The sequence below is a fragment of the Leptidea sinapis genome, chromosome 29, assembly GCF_905404315.1.
Source record: "Leptidea sinapis chromosome 29, ilLepSina1.1, whole genome shotgun sequence".
Classification (NCBI taxonomy): Eukaryota; Metazoa; Arthropoda; class Insecta; order Lepidoptera; family Pieridae; genus Leptidea; species Leptidea sinapis.
This window is the reverse complement of record NC_066293.1, coordinates 4,055,588-4,075,701: the sequence shown is the minus strand read 5'-3', so window position 1 is coordinate 4,075,701 and position 20,114 is coordinate 4,055,588. Positions and strand designations below refer to the sequence as shown.

General features: G+C 33.7%; 1 protein-coding gene across 4 annotated transcripts in view; it reads right to left on the bottom strand.

The window, feature by feature from the left end:
* LOC126973630 (acyl-CoA Delta(11) desaturase-like) overlaps positions 1–15,678 on the bottom strand; it is a 56,044-nt gene extending 40,366 nt beyond the window's left edge. For all 4 annotated transcript variants that reach the window (XM_050820968.1, XM_050820967.1, XM_050820969.1 and 1 more), the window contains exon 1: positions 15,547–15,678. The gene's annotated coding sequence lies outside the window, so the exon portion shown is untranslated. The remainder of the gene's footprint in view (positions 1–15,546) is intronic.
* Between the last annotated feature and the right edge of the window lie 4,436 nt (positions 15,679–20,114).

Sequence of the window (20,114 nt, the reverse complement as noted above, 5' to 3'; positions counted from 1 at the left end):
TTCATCATTTCTCGAAACAAATGTAGTGATTTGACCAAATGCCAGAGTTGTTTCCGTGAAATAACAAAAAGTCTTTTCTTTGGTATTGAAAAGGTTTATTTCGTTAGACTTAGACATAATTGGGTAAGAGTTTAGTATCACTCCCCCACTCCCATGAAAAGGTAACGCACCATTCTCTTGAAAATCAAATTAATGTAATCTAATCTCAAAACAGACAAAAGTTTCTCTAAAGGTCAGGTAGAAGCCTCTTCGCATGGCCTATATTATTAAAATCAAATCACTTAGAGAATTGACCAAATCTCTGTTTATCATTTCCCTGTGACATACAAGAAACAAGAAAGGACCGAGAATATTACCCTGCGGAGCACTTATTCCTACAGTCTTACCCGAAAACATTTAACAGATTTAGGGTTTAATTTTTACTCCATAATACTTTAATTTTAGGAGTAAAGATTCATGGTAGATGCAGTCAAATGCTTTGAACAAACCACAAAAATGTCCAATGCATCCTGTGACTCTCCCATGCGTCAAAAATGTGTTCAATGAGCCTAATACCTGTATTTATTGTTGATAATCCCATTAATGCTGGAAGTGGTGACAAACCCTGACGCTTATCCATAATTTATAAATAAAAGTTTTTGGAAGTTTCCTGATATTTGATTCCATTTTCTGTTTATATTGATTGTTACATATTTCGAAAAAAATGACAACGTTAGCGGAGTAATGAAAATTCTATTAATTAACTTTTAATTTCAATTTAAAATAAATTTACTGAATCATGACGGAAATTTAGAGTATTTAATATTACATTTGCGAACGAAAGAACGTCGTAAAAAGCTGAAGCCATTTGATTTTCATCATTACAGCCACTGAATATTTCCTGCTTATGAATTAATAAACTAATCATTAACAATATAAAAGATTACATGAAGTTTACCTATTGGCACCATTTCCGCGTTGGATAGCTAGGCTGAGCCATTAACCTAAATAGCTGCCAGAGATTGGGTTTCCAGTAGCTTTATTAAGAGAATACATAGTACTTGGTACATATTCCGCGCTACTAGGTCCACGGGTTAAGAGTCTCGACACCGAACGGCACAAAGATATAAGACTCATTAAGACCAAGAAACATATTTGTGACGATTGCTGTCTTCGACAGTCGAAGCAGCAATTCCAGCACCAATTGAAATATCTCGGACATGAGTAGGAGCCAGAGTGCTGACGCAGCCTAAGCGACTTATGTCATTCCATCAGGACGCTTGCGAACGCAACCGGTAATACCAGTTGGCTCTAAAATAGCTGTTTTTTTAATATGCCATATGTATGTATAGTATTTAACGCCCTAACGTTTGCTGAGAACTTTTTTTTTTGCGAATCGCGCTGCTGCCTCGTTTTCTAGTTATTAAATAATCCTTACATGTTTTAAAGCATTAATATCTCTGTCTTAATTGTTTTTTAACATTTGTATTGTTATTTTTTCTTTTCTTTATTTAATGTTAATTGTTCATATCTATTGTAATTGTAAAAAAATTGGTAGCAGTTTTTCGCAAATAAAAAATTATTATTATTATTATTATTTTTAGCTGTGTCTCGATTAGAGATGTTCTTCTCTCTCGCACAGTTCGTTTGTCTATACGGTAGTATTTCATATGTCTATGTCTCGTCACATTGCATTTTCTCGCCAAACAAAAATTATAAATTTTTGTCAACACACCGTGCTTGTGATAAATTTATTTCGAGGAACCCTATTTCCATATTTGGCGATTTTCATTCACTCCCTAGTTACGCTCTGTTGCGACCTTTAGTTGGAAACAGAAACATGAATAGTAAATCTATGAAACTAATATTAGGTGACTTTAATACTAAACAGGCTGTCACCCAGACGAACGAAATAACAGAGCCTTTAATTAATTTACACCGTAAACACAAACACTAACTATGAAATTTAAGTGATAAAGTTTGCAGAAAAAAATTACGGCACAGTTTCCCATAGAGAAAAGTAAAACAAAAGATGACGATAAATCTGGAGATATGGCTTCCAGGTACTCCAAGGTGATTTTCCTACCAACAGCTTCTTTATTAAGCGACAGAAATAAACACAGGCTATGTGAAGAGGATATAAATGAAATAAATTGAACGGAAAAATTATATTTATTAATCGCTCTTTTAGAAGTACAGAGTTTCTTGGTTTTTAGTATTTTAATTTAATTTAATTCAATTTATTTATTAAAAGATTATTAAATTACAAAATAGAATAATAATACAAATGTCTTGCTTGATAGGTGCCTGAAAGAGGTAATACTGTTTGTCAGACGTAAAGAGCTGATATTGAAACCAAATAATCACAAAAGAAACGAAACTTAATAAAGTAAAAAGGTATAAATTAAATGACAGTTTAGGTATATAAGTAAACAATGTCTTCAAAGTAATGACTATTAACTAATACAAATAAAATATAGATAATGTTTATTTTAACACTATTAGTAAATAATAGGCATTTTGGTGCCTTGTGGGGGCATAAAGTTTTGCGGCAGTATTTAATTTTCGAACTCTGTTATCTAAATATGGAAAAGCATCGTTCCTAGAAATACATAAGAAGTTCTACCTTTTATTCTTTTCAATATTTTGAGCTTTCCAAAATTAATTAATTTTACATTTAGTGATTTTTCGAAAACACTAGTATCCGATATTCATCCTTGGCAGCCAGTAGTCACCAACCAGTATTCCTGAAAACTGATCTAGAAAGGTCTCGAAACGACGGTTTAAGTAAAATAATAATAAACATTTAACTTTAACGCAAAATCTAATGTTAAGACATAGTAACTAATATTGTAAATATGAAAGTTTGTAATGTAATCCTACTAATATTGTAAATATGAAAGTTTGTATGTCTGGATGTATGTTTGAACTTCTTTAACGCAAAATCTACTGAATAGATTTTGATGAAACTTTACAATTATATAGCTTACACACCAGAATAACAAATAGGCTATAATTTATAACACTATAGTGTGAATTATACAAAATATAAAAGAAGTGTGATTGTTACTAATGAATACAACTAGCGCCATCTCTTATCAACTAGCAAGGAAAAGATCAATACAATTTATATGGCAAAATAACGTTTGCCGGGTCAGCTAGTTTAAACTATAAAGAGAACAATACAAAAAATTGGAAAAATCGCTTTCATTATGTTATGAGTTTTAATTATACTCAATGTGTTGCTAAAAAAGACGCCATTCCTTAAAGGCCGGCAACGCTCCAGTGATTTCACTGGTGTTGAAAGAGAATGTGGGCGGCGGTGCTCACTTAACACCAGGTGGCCCGTACGCTCGTTTGCTATAAATAAATAAATAAATAAAATAATACCTTTTTACAATTTTTGACATCCACAAAAAAGAAATACGATTTTATAAATAAAAATATTATTTTTGAGAATGAAGTAGAGGACATAGACTAGACAGAAGCATTGTGGGAGAAATCACTAAAAATGACCGTCACTAGATGTAGTTAATATAATGTATAAAAACAACAGTTCAACCAACCTCCTCAGAGCATTAAATGTCAAATGTTTATTTAAAGCAAACATCTGAAATATGAAAATCTTTATTCTATCACCAGAATATACAACATAAACATGACATCAATAGGCATCAAAATTCTATTAGAGACTATCAATAATGGTTATATTAATGGATTGTGATTTTATTGTGCTGAATTTATTTCAAATATATGATAATTTAATACTGCTGCTCTCATATTGCCAGTTATGCAAATAAGACAAAAGAATTCGAGGAATCAGATATATACAGATTGAGTAGTAAAAAAAAATAAAACATTTATTTCTTACCTTAATTTGAACTTCCAGAATTTTACACAATACTGCATATCAGTTTATCTTAATATCTATCCCTACTCTGTGGTTACATTATGTTAAAAATTTCTTATTTGTCATAAGTGAATATTCTAGACATTTAGGAATAATAATTCCGAAAAATCACACTTTGCGAAACATTTAATTGATACAAGTCACTCACTCGGAAACAACAATAATTTTAATATTTTACATATATGTGAAAAAGGATTTCGATTAAATGTATTAGAGCAATTAGAAATAATAAAACACAAAAATAACATGTTTACATTGTTGAATGAACAAACAAATTTAGTCCCATCACCATTGTTACGTGTCTCTTCCGGGGGTAATACGTCACAACAGCCGACTAATCACAGCGCTTCATTTCATGGTACGAGGGTATAAAAGAGCGGCTTCCGGCTCATTTGATTCAGTCTCGTGCCAGATTTTGGCGAGACAACACGTCCTGAGGATGACTCGTGTAGAGGCGAAACACGTGTCGAATTGTTAATAGACAAATATTGGAAGAATTAACACTAAAGAAAACTTAAATCATTTGTATACTTTGAGATCTACTACTGCATTGATTTTCACTTCTGTTTTACTAATTTTGAAACGTTTTTATTAGTTATATAAGAAAAATTTGTTAAATCGTTTGAGTTTGAAGATATGCCTAGATTTAAATTAAACGTAGAGAATATTACAAATATGAATAGGATAAGGAATCAGAAAATAGAGCAACAAGTTTCACGCGAGATCCTACCAACTGCGCCAAATTTGTTACGTGACCAGAAGAAAACTTGTTTTAAAAAAAAAAATTATTATAACGATTCACATTACATCGAGTTACATCTAAGATTGATTTATCGACTAACTGCTATAGTTCTAGCAAGAGCTTATATTATGCTTAAGGTACTTGTGTACTTAACTAATGTATTGAACATAACTAAACATGGGAACAGTAAACATACTGATTACATACTAATGATGATGATAACGTACTGATTACGATTAGGAAAAATACATAGAGTCATTACGATATAAATGTTAAACATTATTAAGTACAAAGAGTAAATTTGCTATCCAACGCGGTAATGCTGCCAGTATTCTTGGTACGCTTCCACGTAATGATAGTTTTAATTAAAATTAAAACTGAAATCAAAACTTCATAAATGAAGTCGTAGTATTGTAAATATAGTTATAAGATTTGTTTTGTTTGAACTATCGTAAGGCATTTCATAGCATTATTAAGTCGACTTAGCCGAGCAGTAGCCGTTATAAGTTTATGTTTGTTCCTCGTGTTAACATTATGGTAATGACAGTTGCTAGCAAATTCGACCCATCAACAGTCTTGGAACCTTAGGTTTAAATAACTTTATTCTCATTAAGACCTATTGTCACTTACATGAGAAATTAATATTTTACAAAGTAAAGTAAAACAAACCTTATAATCCAGCAGGAACTAAACAACAGCCTGGAAAACCTACAACTTTAAGGGAGGTTCAGTTATCAAACAAACTAAAACACTCTTCAAATCCAGTCCACCGGGGACAAACGAAAATCATTTTGACGGTAACAGTTAAGTCACAAAGTAATGTATGTTCACAAACAAATTTAGTCTTTCGGAGACAGTTTCGTGATACACGCTGTGTGCAACAGATGACTTGACAAGCCGGTTTCAAAATACTAAATCTTCGTGCACTAAATCAATCCAATTCAACACCGAACTCTGAAACAAATCCTAAAAATAATACCTCTCATAACTTACTACCATATGAAACTCCTAAATCCAAACACACAAAATCTAAATCAAATTAAAATCCCAAAATTTCATATAGCCGATCTCAATATAATTGCTGACGGTATCCTAGGAAACGACTTCATGTCTCAATTCAATGTTGAATGGGATCAAGACATACCATTTGCAATCATGTGTCATAACACTTCGAATAATAATTCTACATGCTTTACTCCACACGAACTTCTATTCGGATTCAAACCTCGTTAATTTTATTAAATAAAATCTATTCCAGAACCTACAGCATGTTATTTAAAATATTTAATTGAACTCTTGAAGGTTTGGAGAGACTCCGCTTTACGTACTGTTCAATCCATGAAGGAAAAAGCTAAATCAAAAATATAATTAACTTTCAAATTGGTAGCCAAGTAATGCTAAGAATTCCAAATCCTAACAACCTGGATGCTAAATGGGACGGCCCGTACGAAATAATACGTGTAGACTTTAATGAAAATTATGTTATCCGAAAACGATTTGTTACCCAAGAAACAATTCGAAATTAATTATTAGTTTAAGTTTTTATTCGAAATTTAATTTATAAATTTTAGATTAATAATAGTTATATATCTCATCATAATTAAATTAATCGCAACATATCACTTTCTTCTAATTAGCAAATATAACTCAATTGCCAAACAGGCCAAAACTTCCCCTAAAATCCAATTCATTCAAGAAATTGGTTAATAATCCTTTTATCAGTGTCATCATCGGTTGTATCATAAAAATAATATTATATATTATTTTCAACAAAATGTACATATTTATAAAATCTTTAATTATACAATATAGGCTTTAATCAAATACATTTAACGAGACTGTTTCGCCTAAAGAGCCCTGCTTGCATGCCAATCGCCGCTGCCGAAACCAATATAAAAACTACCAAACCATTACCATCTCATTCAAGTTTGTTATTTCTAGAAGAAAGATTAATTTTTCCTTCAGACGAGTCATGGAAACTTATCATATACCTTAAACCGTTATTTATCGCTCATGAATCTCTACGCCGATTATCTAATAAGTTCCAATCCATATAATCTGAACACCCAAAATTCTCCAATGTGCAATCAACAAAATCATATTTAAAAACAAACTTAGGAAAAATCTAAAACAGATTATCAGAATTAAATATTTACTTAGGGTAAAATAACAATAAATAGGACAAAAAAGAGAGTTGTTTAATGCCCTTCGTTCTGTTCTTAAATGGGTTATAGGAAACCTGATGCAAGAGATACACAAAGATACAACGAGAAACGTGAACTAGATTTATCAACACTTATGCAATAGCAGATTCAAATAACATCATCAACGACTCTAAACTTTAAGGAAACTATTTTTAAAATTGCACTCGATGCACAAAATATAAATGAAAACATAAATAGATTGAACGAGTACATAAATTCCGCCAAAACGATATTATTTGATATTAAATTCAGAAATTCAGAGTGAAGATATCTCTTCAAAAACTTTATACATAACAGAAGTTCTGTATTAGTTGAAACTAACAACCTACTTAAGAATTAAAAGACGTCTAGTAGCCTCTGTAATCATAAAAAATATTCATATAATTTTAGATTCCTCCACATTATCTGCATATGTCTATTCAAATCGGTTAGATATATACTAGAATTTCCATTAGTCCAAAATAAACCTTAAACATTGTATCATATATACTCTATCCCAATCCAACATCCTAATTTCTCAAAACATACCACCATTACCACTGAGCATACAGCATCTATCTATCTATACATAACACCTAGCCATGAACCCTAATGGACAACAGACGTATGCTATAAGACGCTTTACGTCTGTAATAAACTCACCGTCTATGATTCATCCTTATGTGAAGAACAAATTCTATATAGCGTTACAAGCATAATGCCAAGTATATGCACCACAACGACATTCGCCACAAACATCAATATTTTCCATGCTTTAAACAACAACAAATGGTTAAACATATTGTGTAATGATACTCAATGTGTTCTAAAATACGAGAAAGAACTCAGCCATCACAAGCTTCAAGTGTATTGCCTTACGATAGTTATACATTGATTATTCCTATTATTTACTCTTAATTCCTAATAATGTTTAAAATTTATATCGTAATGACTCTGTTTATGTATTTTTCCTAAATTGTAATTAGAAACGACCCTATTAGCACTGTTTAATATATTGTTTACTGTTCCCATGTTTAGGTTATCTTCAATACATTAGTTAAGTACACAAATACCTTAAGCATAATATAAGCTCTTGCTAGAACTATAGCAGTTAGTCGGTAAATCAATCTTAGATGTAACTTGATGTAACGTGAAACCTTATAATAAATATTTTTTTTAAAACAAGTCTGGTCACGTAACAATAATTCTTTTGGGAGGCGGTGTATATGCTTTTACAATACCAGAAAGTATACACAACAAATGTATTACGAAATTCAAAAGAATTTTTAAAAACACTTGTCTGGTAGGTTACTTTAGCATGGCGTCATTCACCATGTCTAATACAGGAATTCTCAGTAAGGTTTGCTCAAATAGCCGCAGCGAGATTGAGAGCCAGTTCGTTCGTGCATGAGTCATTATTCTATGATGCTTTACCATATTAACAACAATAGTTTTTTTTTTTATGGAAAAGGAGGACAAACGAGCGTACGGGTCACCTGTTGTTAAGTGATCACCGCCGCCCACAATCTCTTGTAACACCAGAGGAATCACAGGAGCATTGCCGGCCTTTAAGGAAGGTGTACGCGCTTTTTTTGAAGGTACCCATGTCGTATCGTCCCTGAAACACCGCACAAGGACGCTCATTCCACAGCTTTGTAGTACGTGGAAGAAAGCTCCTTGAAAACCACACACGCTGATCCGTTGATCACATCCACACCGCTGATCGCCACACATCCAGATGGTGAGGATGATATCCTAACTTGTGGCGTGTCGTGCGAAGGTGGAATTCGGCGGCAGGAATCAGGTTAAACAGCTCTTCGGAACACTCCCCGTGATAAATGCGGTAGAAGACACACAATGAAGCGACGTCTCTACGCAACGCCAAGTGATCCAGCCGTTCACAGAGCACTGGGTACCCGACAATTCGAGCTGCTCTGCGTTGCACGCGGTCAAATGGATCGAGCTGATACTGGGGTGCGCCAGACCAGAGATGACAGCAATACTCCATGTGTGGCCGGACCTGCGCTTTGTAGAGCGCTAGTATGTGGGCCGGCTTGAAGTATTGCCGTGCTCTATTAATATATAGTCTAGACTTATATTAACGATTGGTCTCCACTACCCTCTAACTGTCTAGTTAGGTCGCGGTATCTACCGCACTACCTACAAACAATAGATTTTTCATTTCTCATACTCGGAAAGTAATGTTGTTTTGATCTGATTATAGGGTGGAAAACGTTGCCTCCCTCCATAGAGAGGGAAAAACTCATACAAATTACTTCCCACCTAAGGGCCGGAATGAACTTTAAACATAGAACTGCTGTGGAGAGTTTTATGTAAAATGAACTAATTAAAAAAAATCCAGCGGCCATGTGACTTTCTAAACAGCCAGTGTGAACTTAGCGCTAACTTCTTTGAGCGGAATAAACCGCAACAATTACGCGGTAAGTTCCATATTTAAAATTTAAAGACTCGACATAAATTGGCGGGATACTAATACAGGCTTAGATAAACAACTAGTTTTATTTTCCTCATATTCCAAATGAAAAGTAGAGTGTTTAACTCGGGTAAAAGTATCAATTCCTACTCGGACTATAGCCGCCGTCTAAATAGCTCGGGAATTGATTCTTTCGACCCTCGGTTAACAATCAACTATTTTATTACGGCAACTACTAGCTTGTGTGCATGGCATCTTGACACTCAATGGCATCTTTCAAATTTTGTAGCATACGCTTCGTGTTATGTTACATTGATTGATAAAATAATACTTACTGATGAAATATGATCCCAGTGTCTTTCTTATTTCTTGCAATATTTTTATAAAGTTTTACTAAGCAGCCCGGCATTTTAGTTACAATTATTTGCAAAGTTTAACAGAACACCTGGCACGCCAACGTCACACAATGTTCAAGACTGGCTCGAGTACGCCCACTTGGGCGTAGTATTAGTTGCCACACTTTACGACAACGAGTCCTTAATCTAAGAGCCTAGACTTATTTTACTGTAGAATATTTAAACGCTTTTTATTATTACATAGATACATAATGTCACAGAGTGTAACAGATATCGTTGCCTATTGGGAATTTCGTATATTCAAATATTCTTGGCGATAAAAATACGATTTCAACGAGATATATAAGGCACGTGTAAGATTCAAAAAATAAATAAACACGTTATTGTAACAACTATGTAAAACAATTCAATAAATCTATAATAGTATGCTAATGAATATATTATAACATTTGGGAAATGCTTACGATTTAGAACATATAATTTAATAGACCAGTTACCAGTGTCAAGTTTTACTAGAACATATTTATTAACCCTGACCCAAATCTATACATCCTTATTAGTGTATTATGAAAGCGAATGTTTATATTATGTATGGACGGACTATAGATATGTTGGGAATATAACTATAATTTTCCTCAATGTAAATGTGATCACTTTGTTTATGACATTGAGGGACGAGACGAGCACGACGTTCAGCTGATGGTAATCAATACCACTCAGGATTCTTGAAAAAATAAACTACAATTGCACTCGTCACCTTGAAATATAAGTTGTTAAGTCTCATTTGCCCAGTAATTTCACTGTGTTGTTCATCCGTGTGTCTTGACATTAAATGAAATCTATTTTATGTTACAATTTGTACGCTTATGAAAGTAATCACCAGGAGGCCTTGTTCTGAGAAGAACCGGGAAGAAACTCACCAAGTTTCATCGACTTAACCAAGTAGTGGTCATAACAAGAAGTTGACATGCCTACTACTCGGCTACGTCGAGTTAGTAAGTTTTTTATTGGATGATGTATATGCTTTTACAACACAATCCCTTAAAATGTACAAAACAAAATGTGTTAGGAACTTCAAAAGAATTGTTAAAGACATTTGTGTGGGAATGGAGCGACCGCAATCAGGCTATGAAAAATAATAATTTAGTTAAATTAATAAAATAAAAAAAGTATGAAAAATGTTTTGCCTGTTGAATCGATACAGAAATGAAGAAATATTGGATGTAATTGTGACATGCGATGAAAAGTAAATTTTTTACGATAGCCGTAAGAGAAAAATGCAATGACAGACCCCAGGTTTGCCGCAGGTAATGGTAACTGTTTGGTGGTGTCAGCATGGTGTTATTCACTATATCTTTCTCCGATCTGGTCAAGCAATAACGGCAGATGTCTACTGTGCCGAACTCCGACCAATGATAGCAAAATTAGCAGTGAAACAGCCCCGACTCATAAATAGACCTACTACTATTGCTTCACGATAACGCGAGACAGTTTCTCTACAGAAACTGCAATTGGAAATCATTCGTCACCCTCGGTATTCGCCAGACCTTGCTCCAACGGACTACCATTTTGTTCGTGATTTGGACAATTTTCTACGTGATAAAAAGTTTTCTTCTCGGGAGGAAGGTAATTTCAATAAGACAGTTATTAAGAAAAATCTGCTTTTCGAGCTTTCTGTTCCGCAAAAGTGTCTATAATATCATCAGAGTTTAAAGATCGGGACATAGAATTTTCAATAGACAGAATAGCCAAGTTACCGTTTACCAGTGGGAGGCTCCTTTGCACAGGATGCCGGCTAGATTATGGGTACTACGCCAATTTCTGCCGTGAAGCAGTAATGTGTAAGCATTACTGTGTTTCGGTCTGAAGGGCGCCGTAGCTAGTGAAATTACTGGGCAAATGAGACTTAATATCTTATGTCTCAAGGTGACGAGCGCAATAATTGTGGTGCCGCTCAGAATTTTTGAGTTTTTCAAGAATCCTGAGCGACACTGCATTGTAATGAGCAGGGCGTATCAATTACCATCAGCTGAACGTCCTGCTCGTCTCGTCCCTTATTATCATAAAAAAAACATAACCTGTCTTATTTCATAGTTTCTGAAATAGGCTTCGATCGTTTAGCACTAGCTGTCACAGAGATTGTAAGAAATAACATTAATGCAGTGCATACTAAAGTCTTCTGGAAAGCTGGTAGGACATAAAATTATTTTTTTTTAATAATAAATCAGCAAGGTCTCTACGTATATACGAAGATTTTTCTATTTCGTCTCTGAAAGTGGATCGAAAATTGAGAATTTCTCTGGCAAATGATTCAGATATGCCTTTTTTTATATATCTCAACCAATTCTAGAGCTTTTTAATAGATCAGTGTCATTTAAAACTTTTAAAGTGGAAGGCTGCAAAACACTGAAATTTGAAACAATTTCATTCATTGGATGGAAGCACGATTTCAGTTGGCTTATAATGATGTCCAATACTTGACAAAATATGCTCAGTTTGAACAAATTGCTTCCATTTTTCAATTTTCAAATTCATGTCCATACTTGTCCAATTCTTCTAGACAAATTTTCAAACGTTTTAAGGCATTTGAAAGATCGGCTTTGAAGATGACTGAGGTGCTTTAGAGGCTACATCGATTACTATCGATTATATAGTAGGATCTTGCAATGGAAAACCAATAACATACTAAAATTGTAGTTTTCGATCTTCTTCTTGAGTGAAATAGCTTCATTGTTTTCATCTAATTTGCAATTTAACAAAATTGTCTTCAGTAGCGCTCTTTGGACTTCAAGAAACCGAACTATAAAAGCAAAAACGGCATCATAACGTCCTGCCCACCTCGGGTTTAATGTTTTTAATGTTATTGAAGTTGAAAGCTCACTTTCTTTATTAGATATAAAACTTGATAGAATATTCCATCTTTTGATACTATGCCCTAAAAAATTTCAAATTTGTTGAACTGTTTCAAAAAAATATTGCACATCAATAACCTTTCTCAATGCATCATTGAGTACTGGACTTAAATTATGAGCGACACAGTAAACATATACGGCATTTAGCTCGACATCTTTTATGAGTTTTTGAACTCCACCATAAGCCCCTTTCACTGTGATAGCACCATCATACCCTTGTTCTCGACACTTATTTAGAGGCATTTTTTCGTCATGTATGGATTTAATCATTTGCTTGGACATTCCTAAGGTAGTTTGATCGTTAACTTGAGCTCGCGGCCTCTTGGGTCGGGAGCCCGTGGCATTTTGCCAGCCCTGCCACCCTATTGTTACGCCACTGATCACCACAGTTCTATCGCAAAGGCATAAATAACCTTCCTATTAGATGACAGCAGTGTATAGATAATAATGGTAATTATTTTGATATAGTAAGTATGTTAATTAAAAAAAAACGAATTTCAATTTTTCAGTACAAATCGGCAATTTAATACTTTAACCCCTAATATTATTGGCCAATTGCCATTGTAATTTATTACAATTGTAATTGCAACAAGTCAGTGCATCGTTTATCACTTAATTTATTCTTAAGTATTAATAATATATCTATTTTCCTCACAAAAGATCCTACACGAATACAGTGATATATGCGTGTTACAGTTTATAACAGCTGGTATTTGTTAGGAGCTGGTTGGTATCTGAATTAGGTTTACATAAGTTTACGTGTTTCGGTTAAAACTAAATAATTGAATATACAATTAAATTGAGTATTTAATTACTTTTTTGGGCAATGTATATGCTTATGCATAATCCCAGAAAATGTACAAAACAAATGTGTTACGAAGATCAAAATAATATTTAAAACACTTTTATGTGATAAAGGTTATTATAACATAACTAACTTTCTTTATGATACCACAGGGTGCGAATGAAGCAACTGCCGTCAGGCTATTTAATTTGCATATTTTTATAACGCTTTTTTTAATTATTGTAAATGAAATAAAAAGCCCGCTGAGTTTGTTGCGTATTCTTCTCATGTCTGAGGCATAAATTGTCAAATGAATGGTAGTTTTTTGTTTATAAGTGATCTTAAATCTATTTTGAATACCAATAATTTAAATTGAAAACTATAATAATATATAATGGCCAACACTTAAATTTATAAATGTATACTACTTTGGAAAGCCAAAAGGTAGGGCTGAGATTTTCATAGGGTTTTAAGATTAAGTTTAGTTTGTATCGATGTACCTATGTCTGGCCTAACTGACTCGTCGTTCGCACCCTTTGCCTCAGGTGGAAATGACGTCCGTCACACATGGTAGGTACCTACTGAATATCATTGTATGAAATCAATTCCAAAAATGCTGAGTGGGTGTCCTTTACATGACGTCGTATTTTTATTTTTTTAATTTTACTATGTATATAATGTAATGTATTGTCATGAGTAAATGCATACTTACTTTACCTCACTTAACAAAGTTGATTTAATAAGAAATACGCTATGCTGGACTATGTTTTTGTAATGTTTTATTTTCCCGCGGGAACCCGTCACTTTTATAGGATGTTTTAAATTTTTATAATACACATTGTTTGACCTGCAATATAAGGTACTAACTTGACATTTTTTAACTAAATTAGGTGCATAAGTTGCTGTGTGCTAAGCTATATAAGTTACAATAGCTTTTTAACTATCCCACGGGAACTCGTTAATTTTCTGCGATGAAAAGTAACCAAAATATTGACCGGCAATATAAGGTATCAACAGGCCAAATTTTATTAAATTATCTGGATAAGTTATTGTGCACTTAGCTATATAATACTTTAGTTTTGTAAGTATCCAACGAGAACTCTAACATTTTTAGGGATGAAATAGTTATTTATGCAACTGTTGTGCAATAAGGGGTATTAAAACACGAATGTGGATTTGTCACACGAGGCAAAGCCGAGGGTGATAATAGTATCACATGAGTGTTTTAATACCTAATTATCAACAGTTGCATACAAGACTTTATCTACACCCATAATATGAATCCTCTAAAAGATTCTGAAACAGTTAGCTTACTGCTAACATTAAATTACCAGTCCTAGTAGTAACCTAATATCATTCAATACTAAACTAAGTATTAATGAAACAATTATTTATTTTAGTAGTAATTTACATTTTGTATAGTGCAATAATTAAAATTCACTCGAATATTGCAGCGTTTAAAATGAATCGCTCATTTTTTCTAAACAAAACAATAAAAATATCGAAGGAAAATGGCGGGTCGAATAACCTACTTTTTTTTTACGGCGCGCGACGTTCTGGGAGTGTGGAGCGCGCGTAAACGAAAATGTTATTTTGAAATTCATACAGATACCACGCATCGAGCAATAAGAATGTGGCTGTATGTTGAAACTCTTTGCGCATGAAGGGATAAAAAAAAACATAGGAGTGTTGTTATGAAATTCAGTACAACATTACAACACTCTTTTGGATGATGTAATGGTTATTAGAACATTGGGTGTTTTAATGTTGGCAATAAGCTAACTGTTTCAGAATCTTTAATAGAGGTTTTAAAGCATGGGTGTAGATAAAATATCTAACACGTTGCCCGGTAATATAAGGTACATGCAAAATTTTACTAAATTAGATGCAGTAGTTTGTTGTGTACTAAGTTTTATATAACTTACGTTACTTTATTTTTATATATCCCACGGGGACTTGTTCAGTTTCCGGGATGAAAAGTATCCAAGATGTTGACCGGCAATTTAAGGTATCAACATGCCAAATTATACTAAATTATCCATCCTTTAAAAATGATTTCTATCCTAAAAATCCTAAGTTAATCCCGACATGCTTATATATAAAATGGCGCTTATGAAAACCACTTATAATGTATATGAAAGATTCTCTAGAATATTGCAATACAACTGCTACAATAAAAAAAATACTAAAAATTGTTTTGCAAAACACGAAATTATAAAAAAAAAAAACAGTATATAAATACTCACTCGGTTCTATCCAATCGCACAGAACATATAACGTTTTTTTTTATTTTCTATTTTAATACCTACGTCGTCTCTGTACCAATGGTTTACAAATGAATGCTCAAACTCAACTGTGATATATTTATACAATATATAAGTTCTCCAAAATAAACCTACTTAATGTATGTAATATTTATTTATGCAAAATCTTAATGAGCGTACAGTGAAAATTATAGAAGCCTTTACACGGCAAAATAAATAAGTAACACCTCGCCTTTACCTTATGTTAGTACTAGCTGACCCGGCAAACGTTGTTTTGCCATTTAAAATATTTTTAGAAGTAGACCGTTTCTTGGATATTGCTTTATTTCGTCTTAAATAAACGTAGCCTAAGTTACTCCTTTTTACATCAGCTACCTGCCAATAAAAGTCGCCGGATTAGACGGAACAAACGGACAGACAGACAGGCAGACAGACAAAAATTGTAAAAAATGTTATTTTAGTGCATAAACAGTACGTATATGTATTCATAATATACATTTAGTAAAAAACGGTTATTTCAATATTACAAACATACACTCCAATTTTATTTCAATACCACTCATTACCACTCGTAATGAGTTTCTTGCGACTTCTTCTCATCCAAGCTCAACTTTTCAGAACCGGTGCTAAAAACTTCGTCAATCATAAGTGTCATTTTGACCTATATCAAATGATTTTTCTCTCATTCAAAAGAAAATAATCTGAAATCTCGGTTACTATTTCAATTACAGCGGTACAGTTAGCGGAAAAATATATTTTTTAAACGTACCAATTTAATTTGATAGTTTAACTGTCTTATTACAAGACGCTAATCAAAGGTATAAACCTATATTAGTTAAAATGTGTTTTAATACAATCGAACGTTCGATAACATAATCGTTTGATATACCTCCGATATCTAAAACATCTCTATAGTAAGCAATGTTGCCATTTTGTACAAAAACCATTTTTTAACTGATTTAGCAAGGTACTGTCTATGGACCAGAAATCATTTCAATGTCAATGGCTGTTGTCAAAAATCAATGACAAAATAACCACAACCCACAAAAATCTAAGTTTTGAGTAGTCTGTATTTGCATTTTTCAAACTAGACAAAAATAAATATTGTCATAATATTCAAATTATGTACTAGGTTATAAGCAAATACATAAATTATGTATGTTCAATATTTTTTGTTTGTTAATATTTATTATACCACGGTAATACGTCACGTACGAGACAGCTGATCGATGTCGGCCATGTTTTTGCTATAGAGGGTTTAAAATAGGTTTATAGAAGGGTCCTATATATAAGTCACATCAGCTCGAAGAAATAATGGGCGTTTTAGCTCTAATATGCAATTATGAATACCATTTTTAACAAGCGTTTATTAGCGATGTTTCAAGCCTCCGTTAAGTCATTATAAATAGGACCGTAAATATATAGATAATCTACCGAGTAGAGATAATAATAGATATGTAGATAATACACCGAGTATTGTACTTCACTATAAGCTATCACCTGCAAACTATACACCACGCAAATTCGGCCTCACATGGAGTACTGTTCACACCTCTTACCACCTCTCGTACCAGCTTCTTCAATTTGACCGCATACAACGAAGAGCGGCTCGAAGCATCGACGATCAAATCATCTCCAATCGGCTGGATTTTTTGGCGTAGAGATGTGGGTTCTCTCTGCATCTTCTACCGCATTTATCACGGTTTGAGTTGAGCTTGCTACTATCAGCCGAAATCCACCACTGGACATTACGTCAAAATACCAAATACATTGTTAAATAGCAAGAAAACTAAATTCATTAAATTTACCGTACCAAATGTCAAAAATGTAAATGCAAATGTATTGTTAAATGGAGAGGTGATAGAACCGGTGGAATCTGCTATATTTCTTGGCATAACTCTAGAATCCAAATTACAATGGGGCCCCCATATTGAAGGATTGGCGAACAGACTTAGTTCTGCAGCATACGCGGTTAAAAAAATTAGACAATTAACTGACATAGATACGGCGCAACTAGCATACTTTAGTTATTTCCATAGTATTATGTCCTATGGTACATTGTTATGGGGCAACGCTGCCGATATTAATACAATATTTGTGCTGCAGAAGAGGGCTATTCGCGCTACTTATAACCTAGGTCCTAGGGAATCATTGAGAGCAAAATTCAGTACAGGTGCTGTGGAAATTTAAAGAAATGTAGGATTTTAAATGTTGAATATATAAGTTTGGGTAAAAAAGAGTTGTATATGGATATGTTAATTGATTGCTTTGGAGTTATAGTGAGTATATTTATATAAATGAGTTACGAACAATATAATAATTAATGACATATTAAGTTAGGATATCATCCCCACCATCTGGATGTGTGGCGGTCCTCCACAGTGCGGTTTACAAGGAGCTTTCTTCCACGTACTACAAAGCTGTGGAATGAACTTCCTTGTGCGGTGTTTCCGGGACGATACGACATGGGTACCTTCAAAAAAAGCGCGTACACCTTCCTTAAAGGCCGGCAACGCTCTTGTGATTCCTCTGGTGTTGCAAGAGAATGTGGGCGGCGGTGATAACTTACCAGGTGACCCGTACGCTCGTTTCTCCTCCTATTCCATAAAAGTTAAGGTCGGTTAAGTTAAGGTTGTAGAATGCCAGACGTCAACGTTATGCAATTTAATATTATTAGTGTTACAAGATTTTATATTCCATTACATTATTTCTATTAAAGTATTTATTTTTAGATATAATAACTATATTTTTGTCAGTATTTTATGTAGTTCAAAATACAGCAAGAAGTTTACATTTATAAAATATAATTAAAGTTTTAATAAATTTAATTTCATAAACTTGAAAATTATTCGTACGCTAGCAGTTTCCCGCGACTTCGTCCACGTACACACATAATATACATGATATTGGTATCAAGACTTAAAAATATCAAGGAAAAAATCTAAAAATGATTTAAAATTAATAAGAACTTTCTTTTTCTTTCTTTCGCCGTGGTCGGTCGGCAGGTGATCATCTGGTATACTTATCACATAGATGGGCGGCGGCTATTGAAAGCAAGGGGGAAGGCCTGGCAGTTAGCCTCTATATAGCGAAGGCCTTTGATCGTGTATGGCACAAGGAGCTCCTCTCAAAACTTCCATCATTTGGGCTTCCCGAGAGCTTATGCAAGTGGACCTCCAGCTTCCTCACTAGGCGCACGTAGTACTTATAAAAATCTTTGTTTGTTAAAACTTTATTGACTCTAAATTAAATTAAGATATTGCAATATTTTTTTTCTTGATAAGGGCCAAGTGTCAGAGAAGAACTTTGAAGACTTAAGTATTGACACTGGAGTGGGTCAGGGATTGGAAATAATACTCCGCTTTTAGGAACGAATCTTTATTTTCGTTCACTTTTTCTGAACTTGCACTTGCCGGTCTGCCGCTGTACCTCTTGTGGGCGGCGGTACCTTCAACGCGTCACACTGCACCGAACACTAAGTCTCTTCTATCTTCTCTTTCTTGGAACACTTCCACTTTTCACTACTTCTTCTTTTTCTTCTCTTCTTCTTTACACTTTCGAGTCAGAACTACAACTGCCGTAGGCCACGCTTAGTAGGGCTTATATACCACCAGATCTGTTCTATTTTCAAAATGATTCTCCCATTCCATCTTTAAATTTAAATTGTACTAGAAAATTGTTTTAACTATTTTTATCCTGCTTACACATTTTCCATCCCTTTTTTTTCTGTTCGATTTGATCCTGAACTTACTAGAAATTTCCATTAACTTCCCAAAAAACTCCATACACTGGTAGATGTATCGAACCCAGGTCTACAGCGTCTAAAGTAAACACTTTTTCGCTAAAGCTACAAGTATTGCTGACGGAGCTGTTGAAATTAACAATGTCATGAAGTTTGACAACTCTCGTCATGTACGTTGCTGCACGATATGACGTTTGACAACTGTCGTCATATACGTCGAAGCGTTGCTACGCGACAGTATTAATATCTATCCAAAAGGTTTCCCGTGATGCGTATAATATTATTTATATTGATATATGTTAGTTGGCTGTTTGGAGGGGAAAGACTCGTGCGACACTAACACATATGATGATGGTTTTAATCCATTTAATAACTAAATTCGATTCGATACTTTAAAAAACTTGGAGTGGTATTACGCTGCGTCGTGTAGTGAGTCATTCTGATCCATGTATGTCAAAGATTGCTGCTTGGTGTGACTGGTAAGTTGTGTACTAACAACTGCATAAGTTGCTGTGTACTCCGTGTATCCCACGGGAAATTAATCATTTTCCGGGATGAAGAGCAATTAAAATTTTGATTGGCAATATAAGGTATAAACATCAAAAATTTTACTAAATTAAGTCTATAAGTTGTTATGTACAATGCTATACTCGTATAAGTTACTATAGTTTTTAACTATCCCACCGGAACTCGTTGATTTTCCGGGATGTAAAGTATTTAAAATGTTGACCGGAAATATAAGGTATCAACATGCCAAATTTTATCCATTTTATGTTTGCAGAAGAAATTGTGTACTACGCTATATAAG